The sequence below is a fragment of the Bidens hawaiensis genome, unplaced genomic scaffold (assembly GCF_021521415.1).
Source record: "Bidens hawaiensis isolate Kalapana, Puna unplaced genomic scaffold, B.hawaiensis_p1.1 tig00037999_1, whole genome shotgun sequence".
Lineage (NCBI taxonomy): Eukaryota > Viridiplantae > Streptophyta > Magnoliopsida > Asterales > Asteraceae > Bidens > Bidens hawaiensis.
Window position 1 is genome coordinate 1 of NW_027496641.1, and position 15602 is coordinate 15602.

Below are 15602 nucleotides of genomic sequence, written 5' to 3' on the forward strand. Positions count from 1 at the left end.
TTCAGAATCAAGGCAATGTAGCAAAAGAAAAAGATGATGGTAATAAAATTTCTTTATATGTTCTTATACGTTCTACATCTCTACAATTTAATTTTTTTATTTATTAGGTATTGTAAATGATAAAAATGAAAATGATGTTGAGAATCAAGTTGAAGTACCCAAGTGGAGTGATTCAAGGTAAAAGATACCATCTCGTGTATACGTTCTGATGATATACATGTAAAAAAAACCTATATAAGTTCTTATACGTTCTGCATTTAAAAAATTCAATTGCAGAAAAAAATTCATTGACTGATGTAGCTGACAAAGGATGTGAGGATTTTGAAAATGCTGAAAGACAAACGGAAGAACTCATTCGAGGTAATTAATTAAAAAACCTTTTCTTTTAAATATTATTTAAAAAATATACTAACAAAAAATGGTATATAGTTACAGAAGTGGAAGAATTGAATGCAGAAATTTGTGACAAAGAAAATGTCAACAACTCTACTCAAGAAAATGCTGAAAGACAAACGGAAGAACCCATTCGAGGTAATTAATTAAAAAAACTCGTTCTTTTAAAATATTATTTAAAAAATATACAAACAAAAAATGGTATGTAGTTACAGAAGTGGAAGAATTGAATGCAAAAATTGGTGACAAAGAAAGTGTCAACAACTCTACTTAAGGTATTGAAAAGTTTTATATATACAATAACAAAAACACGTACAACAACAAAGTATGTTATAACTTAGTCGTATTATAGGGCTGGTTGATGTTAATATTGAAGAAAATTATGAATACGATAGTGAAGATTTGGACACAGTGATAATGCAAACTTCGTTTCTCAATCAATCAACAGAATTTAGAACTCCTGAATCTAAATCAAAAAAATTGGCCCTTGTTGCTACATCTCCTACACCAGCTGCAAGTTGTCATAAAATAGATAAACTATAGCGAGAAAAAAGACTAGCACCAGCCTTAAAATCACCATATCTGAACCGGTAAATTGCAATGACTGAAAAAATAACAATAGATGAACGGATTGTTTCAAGATTTGTTATTGGTGATCTTTCTGAAAAACATAAATTTGAAGTGATTTACAAATCAGAATACGTCACTGCATTCAAATTTGTGTTTGAATGCTTTTGTCCGGATATATACATCTTGGCTGGTGCTATGGACATTTACACAGAGTTGTTGATCCATGAAGAGAAGAAGAGAGATGAAAAATTATCCCCGTTAAGATTTTTTGCTACATCAACGCTTATAGTAAGTATTACACCTTTATTTGTACGTTAAGAAAAATGTATACACATATTAATTATATCAAATTTTATTTTTTTTACATTGAGCCGACTAACGTCAGCGAATATAAAATACTGGAAGTTTTCACAGACAACCTTGACAAGATAATGGCTTTGCATAAATTCAAGTCACTCGAACCAGTTACACTGTTTGTTGTGCCTGTATTTTATGAATACCATTTCTATTTGGTTGTTTTCAATTTGAAAACAGGAACAATTGAGCTTATTGACAACATGGCTAATGGCGATATATCAAAAACTACTCGCTTTAATTCAGCTCAGGAAAAAGCAGATGCCACAAAAAAATCTTTGGAAGAAAGATATAAGGGTGTCCCAGAAAAACTGGTAAAACATTTAAACATTCTGTAAAAACTACTTTAAATAATATATAAAAAAAAATTAATAGGTTGATTGCCCACAGAGGGATATTTTTTGCATGTACTTATCGAGAAATAAGCACCCAATTGCGCCGAGGTTGGAGATAGCAGATATAAAGAGGCTGCAGATGGATTGGAGAACAAAAAACAACGTACTCAATTGTGGTGTCTTCGTATAAGACACATGGAAACATTCAAAGGGAAGTATCCGTGGACATACGGATTTTTCAAAGAGTGTCCAAGACAAAAACGACAACTAAACGATTTGAGGATAAAATACATGGCAAAGGTGTTACTATCCGATATCAACAAAGCCAAAACAAATTTAATTAGACTGGCGAAGAAATATGATGCATTACCTGAGAAAAAGTTGTTCAGTAACAAAGATTTAACTGCTAAAATTGATGAGAGACAAGAAAATTAGAAACTGATTTTTAGTTTGTATGGAAATGAACTTTATTTTGCTAATACGTTCTGGATAGATTTTGTTTGTACGTTCAAGTTAACAGACCTTTGTATGGAAATATGATGGAGTTTAATTAGATTTTGTTTATACATTCCAGATAACAAAAGAGTTATTCTATATTGCTTATACGTTCTAGATATAGTTAGTTTGTTCGTTTATGTTAACAGATCTTTGTATGGAAATATGATGGAGTATAATTAGATTTTGCTTATACGTTCCACATAACAAAAGAGTTATTCTATATTGCTAATACGTTCTAGATAGATTTTGTTTGTTCGTTCAAGGTAAAGAACCTTATACGTTCTAGTGAACATATCTTATTTTTACTTAATTGTTTATAAGATAATAAAGAGTTATTCTATATTGATAATACGTTCTAGATATATTTAGCTTGTACGTTCAAGTTAACAGAATTAATAAAACAAATAGTTATTCTATATAAGCTAATACGTTGAAGTTAGATTTTGTTTGTACGTTCAATGTAACAGACCTTATACGTTCTATGAAAAATATGATGGAGTTTAATTACATTTAACTTATACGTTCAAGTTAACAGATCTTAATTTTGCTTAATTCTTTATAACATAACATAAAGTTATTCATAAAACATACCAAAATAAAACATAAAACACATAGAAAAGGTTATCAAAACCACATAATACATAAAAAATACAAAATAAAAACAGGCAACAATTATTTGGTAACCAGAACACACTGCCTAAAATCCATTGATTACATGATAGATTTAAGAAACTCTGTCTTCAACTCAATAGATCAGTTCAGAAGTTTTATCGCCTTACACAATTCTATCAACTCATCTACTTCCTTTTTACCTGTGTCAATAGAAAACAAAGCACACAAATAGTTAATAGTACTACCAGACATGCTTGCTAGCAACTTTGCTATTTCATCCCTCATATCCATGTTGACACCAGCGGTGATGATAAACTGATGTTGTAAAGCAGCCTGATTCTTTGTATCCTAATGGATTTGAGCTTAAATCTGTTTCAACAACATATCCTTAGCTGATGAAGAAGACGATGAAGATGTGGAATCCATATCTTGTTGTACTGAGTTTTGTGTGGTGAGATGAAAGATGTGGTTGTAATTAAATAGATAAAATAAAGATAGATGAAGACAAAAAATAACTACAGTGACAATAAATTATTGAGAAAAAGTGAATCGTTTGTTATTTAAGAATTTAAAATATCTGACACCTATGAAACTATAAAGATATTTACACGTTCCAATACATAACCACTGCATGTAATTAAATATATGAAAAAAACGTTCTCATACATTCTATACCAAAAGCATAAAAAAGATTGGCTCAATAATAACACTACTGAAGTGACAACTACATGTAATTAAAAAATTATCATCAGATTTTAGTTTAATTATGAACTATGTTAAATCTCCAACCAATTAAAACACAAAGAAAAAACAAATTACACATTTCATTAATACGTTCAACTACTCACTTTGAAAAAATTGGCAATGCAATCATGCCTACTAATATGTTATGATGCCTAGATATAATTATACTAAGTTCAATAAATTAAGTAAATATTGTAATAACTTCATTCACCAACCAAAAACTCAAAAAAGTCTATAAAAAAGAGAACAAACGCATCCCACAAACACACAACAAAAATTTGAAAAAAGAAAATGGATTCTGGAAATGTTACTGTTAAAAGCATTTTCCGATCAAGAATCAACTTGGAGCTTGAAAAAGACTGCAATCGGCTACGAGTAGTCGAAGATACAAAGAGGTGTGTGACAGATGAAGCAACAAAAACCGATGCTCTTCACAAAGAAGTTCTAAAGCAACCAGATAGCACATTCAAGACACAGGCGATAACCTATCTGGAAAAGCAAGCTTCATACTATGGTCAGCTTCAAGATGTGCTAGAGAGAACAGCTCACAAGGTGACGGTGAATAGAAGAGCAAAGCGTGAAGGGGCCAAAGAGATCCTCGACAACAAATAGGGTTTCCTGGTGACTGCTGGTGTGGTGGTGTGATGTGGTGATGGTGTGGTGTGTTGATGGTGTGGTAGAATAAAATAAGTTTGTGAATATGTTCGATATAATCCTCTATTGTAACCTCCTTTTCCAACTAAATTTAGTATAAAAATCTATTTAGTATCAGTTTATTTACACGTTCTTATACGTTACAGTAGCACAAACATGCACGTTCCATGAAAATATGAAACATAAAAAGTATAAAAATAGAAAAAATATAAACAAAACAATAACGCTAAAAACTATTATTCTTGTAGTTCAGGACAAGTTCGACTGTTATGACCCTGTTTATGACAAACTTTGCATTCCCTATATTTCTTTCCAGACCGACTTATAGCAATCTCTTTTTGAGATTTAATCCGTTTATGTGACCCGCAACCCTTATTCTTAATACCACTAGGCACACGGTGTAACGATTCCGACTAAACCAGGTATACCCTAACCGGTAGACAGTAGTTACGTTATGTTTAATGTCGGGTACATGAATTACCATAGTAATTATACGAGAATACATGGTTCACTGTATTGATTGTACGTGAATATATAATTCATCGTATTGAATATGCGATTAATCGATCGATAGTTATTGAAACCCGAATGAATCGAGGGTTCAATTATAGACGATATCTATAATATTTAGTGATTTTACGAAGCATTAATGCTTCAGGATAAGTAAAGTACGGCACAGAAAAAGAATTTCGATTTAATGGTACGCCGGTACATTAAACGAAACCTTTAATACCAAACCAAGCAAGAGACGATCGATCAAGCCGAAAAAGATGCACAATTATTAATAATATGATGTTTTTAGTTAATAAATGTCATGGTTTTAGTTTATAAAGTTTTTAAATCGGTTTTATATAAATTTCATTTTTTAGCCGAAAAACGACCGTTTTACCCTCGTTTTAAGTTAAATTAAACATTTAACCGAAAAACGAACTGAACCAGATTATCCAAAACATTATCCAGATTTCAGTAATCCAAATATGTGGCTAGAAATGGAGAGGTGGGTCCCACCCCACCCCTCATACATTCCGATCGGACGTAGGGGGATTATTCCCCATTGCCTCATTTTTTTATAAAAACCAAAGCATGATTCTTCCTTTCCTCTCCACAAGATCATCTAAAACCGAGATTTTGTAGCAAGAAAACAAGGTAAAGAATCGAGTTAATCACGTTTCAATCTTCGTTTCTTGAGTTTATTTGCAAGAAAATGAGGTATCAAAGATGAAAACCGATTCTTGCATGATCAAGTGATGTATACGGGTTATACAAGGGATCTTGGTCCAAGACAGGAGTTAAACGAACAAAAAAACGAATCTTTACGGTTTAAACTTTAGTTTTGAAACAATAACCGAAACTATAGTGTAAGAGGCTTGAGTGTGAGTGTAACTTGCTTGGTATTGTGGTATGTTGGTTGTAGGTTCTGTATTTAGTGGTAGATAAGGCGGAAAAACGAGTTCGTAGCTTGTAGTGGCGGAAAACAAAAGGTATATTCGGTTTATGTTCGGTTATGGAATTTTAGACAGATTGTGGATGGTTTAGAGTTGGGCCATGAAATTTTACAGGGATGTTCTACACATGAAAATAAGAGTTCTGTGAAATTTTGGTAATTTTTGGACTAAGGATGAATATTTGGTGAATTTAATGCTCGGTTTTGGCTAAAAATGGTGAAAAATAGTTAAATATCATGAAAAATTCTGGAAAATTCCAGATAAGCTTTTTATAAAATGCATAAGTCACAAACAAAATTTTAGATCAGTTGGAGAAGTCTAAGTAGGCTTTTCGGTTAAACGAGTTCTAGGGTTTTCTGGCTCGGTTTTGGTGAAAATGGCATGTAAAAAAAGATTTTGGTTCTGGAAAAATTACAGGGGACTATGTGGATGGCAGGGGACATCCAGGAAAAATTTGGGATTTTTCTAAGGTCGTTTGGTATTTACGACATATTTAGTGTTTAAATGGTGTTAAAAATAGATAAATAAATATTAAATACAAAAATTAATTCTGGAAATATTTTTATAAAATTCCCCACTGGCAAAAAGTGATTTGTGTAAAATTTCAAGATCCGAGATTAAACGGATAATTATTTGTGCAAAAACAAACTTTTAAGGTTTAAAACGCGTAAACCGGTAAAGTTCGCCTAAACGAACTGACTGGTGTATAAAAACCCTAAAAATGAACTATTTTCATATAATTGAGTTAAACAAGTAAAAATGAATCATCCGAAAATAATTCGGATGATTTGAGTAATTTGACCCGATTTAACAGTTTCCGGTGCGCTAAAGACGGAAACGGGTCCCGCGGCCAAACGGGGCTTCTAAACCGAGCTCTAATTTCACAACTTTAATTAAACTATCAGTCAACCACTATTTTCGGGTCGTGTGTGACCAAACTCATTTTAGAAACGTAAAAACGGATAACCGTGCTAGGCACGCAAAACGGGAAAAACGACTAATAGAAATTTGACTATTGAACTCTAAACGATATCACAATCTGAGTCCGGAGAAGTGTTTCTGGGTTAACATTGCCCCCGGAATGGGTACAGTACTGGGTTAACAGTGTCCCCAGATGTACCAGTTAACACGGTTAAAGATTATATAAACAATAATTGTATAATAACGATCGTAGGGATCATATTACAGATTGGACGTGTTAACTGATAATGATTGTTGTTACCTGCTTACATGTGATAAGGTGAGTTTCACGAGCCCCGTTTCAGAATTGTTTTTAAATATTTTATCGGGGCGGAAAGCATGTTACTATTAAAATGTTTAAGTACATACTGAACGCATGGATTTGCGTGTATTTATAAATATTTGATTGTACGGGAATCGTACGGAATGGGTACAGTAATGGGTTAACAGTGTCCCCAGATGTCCCTAGAAGTGTTTCTGGGTTAACATTGCCCCCGGAATGGGTACAGTACTGGGTTAACAGTGTCTCCAGATGTCCCTTGAAGTGTTTCTGGGTTAACATTGTCCCCGAAACAGGTACAGTACTGGTTTAACAGAGGTTTCACTTGTGGGCTCAGCATAATTACATCGATAATATTATATTTTGATAATGATTTATCATGGTTTACTCGAATTGTGAAACTCACCAACTATTCGTAGTTGACCCGTTTTCTCACATGCTTTTCAGGTACAATTAAGATGAAGTTATTGCTTACGTGCTAAGTGCTTGATGTGTGTAAGATTTGCGTGCGGGATGTTAGGATACATTATAATAAATAGAATTATGTATCGTATTGTATGATGTGTGTATCACCTAGACGGTAATGAAATAAGAGATAATGTAATTTGAAGTATATTAATGTATTCAGTTTTCTTTATAAACAATGTGGTTGATATCAGAGGTGTCTGTTGCGCCCCGTTTACGTTTCCGCTGCGGTTACGGGGTGTTACAGAAGTTGGTATCAGAACCATTGGTTATAAAGAATTAGGATGTCTTTAAAAGATACCTAAAATATAACCAGTAGCTCAAGTATTATAGGATCTGAATATCAACTAATAATTTATTGTGACGAGGTCTGGATGAACTTGGATGGACAAGTGAGTTATTATGGTCCGGAACATAATAACAGACTTGTCCGCACGAGGGAATTCAGGGGAAGTCACGGGGTACGTTAATAGGTAAAAATGGCAACATATGTGTAAAGTATATAATATTATTTATGCGTGCTAATGTGTATATATATATATGTACATAACTTGTGGGTACGTGTATTGAGAAATAGGACCCGGATAAGGAACCGGGGGATGAAATAATAAAAGTACCAAGGATGCTGAAATTCCTAGAGCATCGGTTGATGATAAGTCTGACTTATCGGGCCATAGTTATGATAGTACCAAGTTGGATCTCCCGTTTGACATTAACCAGAAATATCTAGTAACCGTCACTCCCAACCAAAATTGATAAATCCCTTACCCTACCAACACCGGTACCGTATATCCTAATAACCCCATATGTTCACCCGAACCGCCGACCCTCACGTACGGACGGACCTGTACGTGAACCCATTCTTATTCCGTTAAAAAAAATTGATAATAAATGAGCAGATAAAAATAATATATAGAAATATATATGTGTATTTCTCACTCTCAAACATATGAGCCATACCACCTCCAGATCGAGAATTACAGATTTTAGCGAACCTATAACGCCTGAGGACATTGACTGAACAAGTGATAGAGTTTCCCATAATAGTAATTGATAATATTTGAAGGCAACATGGGTTGCGCGATTACCTTGAACCTTGCAACTCCCTATGTTATCCTTACATCCGTTAGAGGCCTATACCCATGTATACTCGAATAGAATGATTACCCATACACAAAGAGGTGTTGGAATCATTATAGCATAGTTGGTTGTTCGTTTGTAGGTGGTATACCGTGTATGCCGGTTATGCAAATAGACACGGATATTATAACTCAGTGGTACGTAATTGTGTGGTGTTCACGGTGAGCACGTATCGGTTATGCTGACATGCAAAAGGATATTGAAATCAAGCATATTAAACATTAATCTTTGTCGAAAAAGATCTATATGTCAGTTGGTGACAAGGGTTATGAAACATATTTAAACGTTAACCGACGTCAGGTTAAGTCCATGTGTTATTATATTTGTGGGACATATATATACTAGATACTGGTATGTGTAATATGTATGATAATATTTGGTGTGTATGTGTACCTGCTGTTATGATTGAGCTGGTAACGAGTTATAGTATTGATTACTGCGTACGGGATGGGTACGGCAGAATGACATAAAAAGAGTAACTCCATGATGGAGATTGATATGATTCAGTTGATTGCTCAAAGATAGCAGATGATGATACCGAATGGCGTATCACAGATCACTGCTAGTGTTGATGCAAATGTGATCGCAGAATTATAGATCGAGCAATCACATGAATATAAATATTTCAATTCTTAGTGGTATTACTAAGAGTGATAATGTCCCGCCGAATACTATTATGACTACAAGTGTTAGTTATAAACTAAACATGAATAGTAGTCGTAATGAATTAGATCCGGTATGAAGGATATGTTTGTTGGTTGTGTTAAGGAAATTATTAATAGTTTACTGATGGTAAAGGGAGGTATAGATTAGCGAGTGGATAGAAAAGATCGAAATGGTTAAGGATATTGGTAAGAGTCTAGAACATTGTGTAGTAAAATATGCTACAGATATGTTGGTAGATTATGTCGTATCGTGATGGAACACGATGGTACAAAATTATAGTTATAAAAATTATTACTCAGATGATATGGTCAGAATTTAAAATTCTTGTGCTAGAGCACTTTTATTCGAATAATTAAGTTCAGAGACTGGAAACTGAGCTATGGAAGATAGAAATGTTGTGTGCTGATCACTTAGAACACGCTAATCGTTGGAAGGAATTGTCATGTCTGGTAACATGGCTAATTACTCCTGAAACTAAGCGAAGTGAGCGTATATTGGGGACTAACTCCATCGATAAGGAGTATAGTCAATCCTGTAAAATATACAACCTTTGGAAGGGTTGTGTCACAAGCCAGCATTGATATATTTGACGCTATGGGAAGCGGACTGGAAGGACGTTAGGTGAGACGTCGGGTGTTAAAGAAGAGAAATGATAAAGGTATAGTGCAAGATAGGCTTTTGAATAAGTAGGTAGGTCCTACAACCCAGAATTATACTAAGACTAGTTCTGGTGTGAAAACATGAACCGCATGAAGGGTCCTTCCCTAAATGTGGAAAATATAGTTATCGGCAGAAAGAAGAATGTCGAGTGATAGTAGGCCACAGGTATGGTAAAGATGGACGTAATGCCCCAATTGTAGAACCAATTGAAGCCATGTGAACTGGCAACCCCAACCCATTCGTGTACAACCACTCCGAACCCAACAGTTTCAATAACAATCCATCCAAAGAAATCAAATTATGCCAAACGGTTGTACTTGCTATGAATGTGGCAGTACAGAACGTTTCAAGAGAAATTGCCCAAAGTTGAACCAAGGTGTCGTTGGAAGACGAACCTCATGAAAAACATCACCCCCTGATCAAGCAAGGAGCCGTGCTTTTGTGAGTAATTCGAATAAAGCACGTCATGATCCAAAGATGGTATTGAGTATGTTGTAGTTTTAAACCAATAGGCTTCAGTGATATTTTTACGGTCGTCGATAGAAGTTAGTTCCTATTGACCTCCTATCATTTGGAAAGATACCGATTAGTGAAACTATAGAACCCTATACTGTAGAATCGCTAACGGTAAATCCCTAATGGTTAACTAAATTTTTTGGAATTGTCCTATTATTCTGAACGATTAACCTTTCCTTATTGACCTACGACCAGTAAAGTTAAGAAGTTTTGACGTAATAGTTAACATGGATTGGCTAACTCAACATGAAGCTGAAATCAAATATGAAAAGAAGATGATTAGAAGCTCTCTTTCGGGCGATGAAGCGATTAGATACAAAGAAAAGTGTACGGTATTATGTTACCACTCTAATCTCGTCTTGAGATGTTATAATAATTACGTCAAGAAGACGGGGTGTATTTAACAAACGTGATTGCCACAGATTTAAAAGAAAACATATAGAAGATGTTTCGGTGATACGTAAATATCCAGAAGTTTTCCCAGAAGAACTTCCTGGATTACCGCCAACCCGACAGGTCGAATTCAGAATCGATTTAATGCCTCAAGCTGGCCCTGTTGCTAAAGCACCCTACCGACTAGCACCGTCCGAGATGCAAGAATTATCCAATCAGTTGCAAGAATTGTTGGATAAAGGTTTTATACGTCCTAGTCATTCCCCGTGGGGTGCACCGGTATTATTCGTGAAAAAGAAGGACGGAAGTGTTAGGATATGTATTGCTTAGGGAGAATTGAATAAAGTGACGATCAAGAATAGGTATTCACTTCTTCGAAGTAAATGATCTGTTTAACCAACTGCAAGGGGCGATTTATTTTTAGAAAATTGATCTTAGATATAGTTATCACCAAATGAAAAATCCAAGAGGAGGACGTTGCAACAACAACGTTTCAGACTCGTTACGGTTATCATGAATTCTTATTTATGCCGTTCGGGCTAACAAGTGCGCCGGCAGTGTTCATGGACCTCATGAATCGAGTCTGTAAACCCTACCTTGACAAATTCGTCATCGTGTTTATTAACGATATTTTGATCTACTCGAAAAGTAAAGAAGAGCACGAGCAACACTTGAGAATAATTTTAGAGCTTCTGAATCAGGAAAAGTTGTATGCAAAATTCTCCAAGTGTAACTTCTGGTTACAAGAAGTGCAATTCCTCGGTTACGTTGTAAACCACCAAGGAATACACGTTGATCCGAGTAAGGTTGAAGTAATTAAGAATGGGCAAGCGCCTAAATCACCAAAGGAAATCCGCCAATTCTTAGGCTTAGCCGGATATTATCGTCGATTTATAGAAAACTCTCCAGCATCGCCCAACCTTTAACTCTCCTGACTCAAAAGGATCGAAAGTATGAATGGGGAGAAGAGCAGGAAACAGCGTTTCAAACGTTAAAGCAAAAATTGTGCCAAGCGCCGATTTTAAGTCTCCCCGATGGAGACGATGGTTTTGTCGCGTATTGTGACGCATCGCGTAGAGGGTTAGGATGCGTGTTGACGCAGAATAATAAGGTTATAGCCTATGCTTCCCGACAGTTAAAAGTACACGGGAAAAATTACAGTACTCATGACTTAGAACTGGGAGCGGTTATCTTCGCACTTAAAATCTGGGGACATTATCTCTACGGTACGAAGTGCACCATCTTCAACAATCATAAAAGTTGCAGCACATATTCGATCAGAAAGAATTGAATAAGAGGCAACGAAGATGGGTCGAGTTGTTAAACGATTATGACTGTGACATCTATTATCACCCCGGCATGGCTAACGTCGTAGCCGATGCCTTGAGTAGGATAAAATCGGATTTGGATCCCGACCCTCCATGACCTTCGTGAATTAATCATGGACGAAGCGCATAGATCGAAATATTCATACATCCGGGATCGGATTAGACTATTGATGATACGAATATCTGAAAGGATTTTATTAATGGCCGAGTTTGGAGAAAGATATGGTTACGTATGTTGGTGAATATTTAAGTTATGCAAGAGTGTAGGTTCCCTGGATGGATCTGCACGGGATATCTCGATCTACGTAGGTGCAGATACCCTGCGTAGGTCGTTACGAGCGTAGAAGACACGAATAGATCAAACACGATACGATAAACAAACACGTTATATTATAACCAAAACACGTGATACAATATCACTATTACAGACACGAACTCTCGTCCTCACGTTACAGCTCTCGTAACTTCGATAGTGATCACACGAACTACTTTTCTAAGCTAAGCCGTAACCTATATAAATACACGACAACTTCGCCTGGCATGTTCAGGCGAAGTTGTCCATAACTTCGCTTGACTAACAAGTTCGCCTAAACAGCGAACTTGTTAGTAACTTCGCTTAAGACATATAAAACATAATTAATCATTACAGACTCGATTACAGACACTAGACTATGAACTACTGACATTATGCACCAACAGACTCCCCCTTGGCAGTAGCTTCATGTCTTTATCTTTAAGCACTTGACTTGTAATCTTCATGCATGCACTCCCTCTCTTACGCAGACCGTGACTACTCGCTGATATTTCCTCGCTTCGTCTTTCCAAGCAGGAATATAAAATATCTTCTTTTCATTTAACACCTGCAGATCAGCTTTCGATAAATTAACAAGATGCATCGGATCATACACTCTTAGCACTTCTTGTTCGTCTTCGTCTTCCATCCTGGCTTCAGCAGTCTGGCAATCAACATACCACCATTTAAGATCTTTCAACACATCTTGAGGCATAGTCTTCATTGGAACCTCTTTCATGCAACGAATCGGTTTGTACTTCATTACCATCCATGGCTTGCCATCTGCTCTCATTCCTCTTTCTCTATCTTCCACTAGCTTTCCCTTCTGTGGCTTTAATAACTCAAACTTCTTTTCTTTAATACTTTCTTTCCACACGATTTTCCCAATAACTCTGGCCATGTTGTCGTCGCTTCTATTAATCAACCCCAATCTAGCCAAATCCTTCACCTCACATTCAGGCAATGTATTGAGAGATCTCAACGTCCTCTTAAAGTATTGGATCCCATCATATCTTTTCACCACGAACACTTTTAACTGTTCATCATATAGCCAACAGATAATTCCTTTCTTTGATTCAGCATAGCCTTTGATATTATAACTTTTCTTGAACATGGTTGGAACAGCAGGCTTCTTAGTTTTGATAAACCAATGAGCATAGCCTTCCTTCCATCTAGGCTGCTCCTCCCATTTTGTATCATCATCTACTGTATCTTGACATACATCTGACTTTTCAACTTCAGGGATCTCGTGTTCAACATTCTCCTCAACTATTTCACCTTCTTCAACATCATCTTCTATCACAATTTCTGCACCAATCTTTTCAATCTCTTCGACTGGTAGAACATCATCTTCACACATAAATTCATCATCCAACATATCATCATCCAACTCCTTCCAGGCATCGATCACATCATCTCCCATCTCCTCGTCATCTACCATCACCACCTCATCACCACCTGCACCTGTTGACTCCCCCTAAGCTGTGGAAGTACCAAGAGCTTGAGTAGTTCTTGGCAACTCACCACCTGCACCTTTCGATGCATTGGGATTATCGTCTCTATCATTTCTTCTCTTTGTCCTCAACTCGTCGCCTTTACAGGTCGTCTCCCCCTGAGATGCCAAGAACTCCTTCATAGCATCTATAATTTTCAATCTCGACACAGTCGAAACACCTTTGTTAAACATCAAAGAACATGATATACGATGTATCGACACTACGAACCTTGAATATGAATCGGAAACTGAAAGAAAAGAACAAAGATTGAAATCGGAAAACAAGTTCGCCCGAAACTGGATAAGTTCGCTGGAATTTCGGAATAAGTTCGCTGTGTTCTTGGAATAATGAAACGTTTGACTTTTAAAAACCTTTATATAGGGTCTGGGTTATACAGGCGAAGTTACGGTTAACTTCGCCTAGGCGAAGTTATTCACTAGTTCGCCTGTTTAACAACTTCGCCTATATTTACAAAATCAAACCTCATAATTTGAACATTTTGCAATTAACTTTTAAAACTTCCTTTAAAGAGTTAAAAGATACAATCAAGACCAAGTAACCAGTTATAAAATCATAAAACTACCTAAGTACGAAAAACTTTTAAAAATTAAAGTACAAGGGATCAAATTTCAGTCTCGACAGGGACTACTACGTTTTAGAAAAGATCCGAACAGGAATCATATTAATTACGTGACTGTCACATAGATCCGTGTTTAGCTGTATTATGACATAAAGAAACAGGTTGTAAGCAGGTAAATAACTTAAAATGGTTTTCATCATTTCTGTGATACGAGTTAGGTTCAATTATGCCTCAAAATTTAAGTGGGCAACAACTCAGAGATTATGATGCCTCCTATCTATTCTCAAAGCGTATTTGGCTTTCCCCAAGTCACCCCGAATTGACTTCGACCCGTAGTGTCTGATTAAGTTTGTAAGTACTCTTCATCTGCTTCCCGTTCTCTTTCTTACTCCATGATTGAGAAGTCTTGACATTGTCAGCTCTAGAATGTTTCAATAACTTATAAGGTTTTTTTTTTTTTTTTAATTTTTTTTTTTCGAATAAACATTTACATAGACTTCAGAGTAGTAAACAACTGCAAGTCCCGAATCTGGATCACTGCAGTTTCTTCACACACTATCTTTACGGGAATCAGAACACTTACGGGCTCGTGTATGACTGGGTAATCGCTTTTCTGCCTATCATTCGGAAAGATATATATGAAGACATGCAGAACTCTTAAGAAGTTTCCACATAAAATCGAGTAGATTTAGTTTGTATCACATCTACTTTTACGCACCATAAAAAGCTACCATGACATACAATGACTGTTCTTAAGCCTTTTAAGCCTAATAACTTCACTAGTTAAGCACACAGAATCAGTATATCTATCATTTTCCAAGGTTGGATCAATTTTCTGTTAAACATAGCGAACGAACTTCTTACGAAGTAGTAGACTTGAAAAATAATTTCATTTCCCTTAAAGAAAAATTTAACTTCTATCGCCCCGACCAAATCAAAGTCTTCAGGTCAACGGCTATCCCGAAGATCCAATGGATCAGCTGGACCGACCACATACTAGTATGTGTCCTTCTAACTAAGTATGATCGACTAATTTTAAGCGAAAGAATGAAAACTCATCATAAACCGCCCCGGTCACTTTCAGTCGTCTGGTTAATGGCTATCCTCATATTCTACAAGTAGAAATGAGGACCAAACATATCCTAAGACATGTCCATCAAACTGAGGTAACCGACATGTCCATCAAACTGAGGTAACCGACATTACTCCAAGCGATAGTGA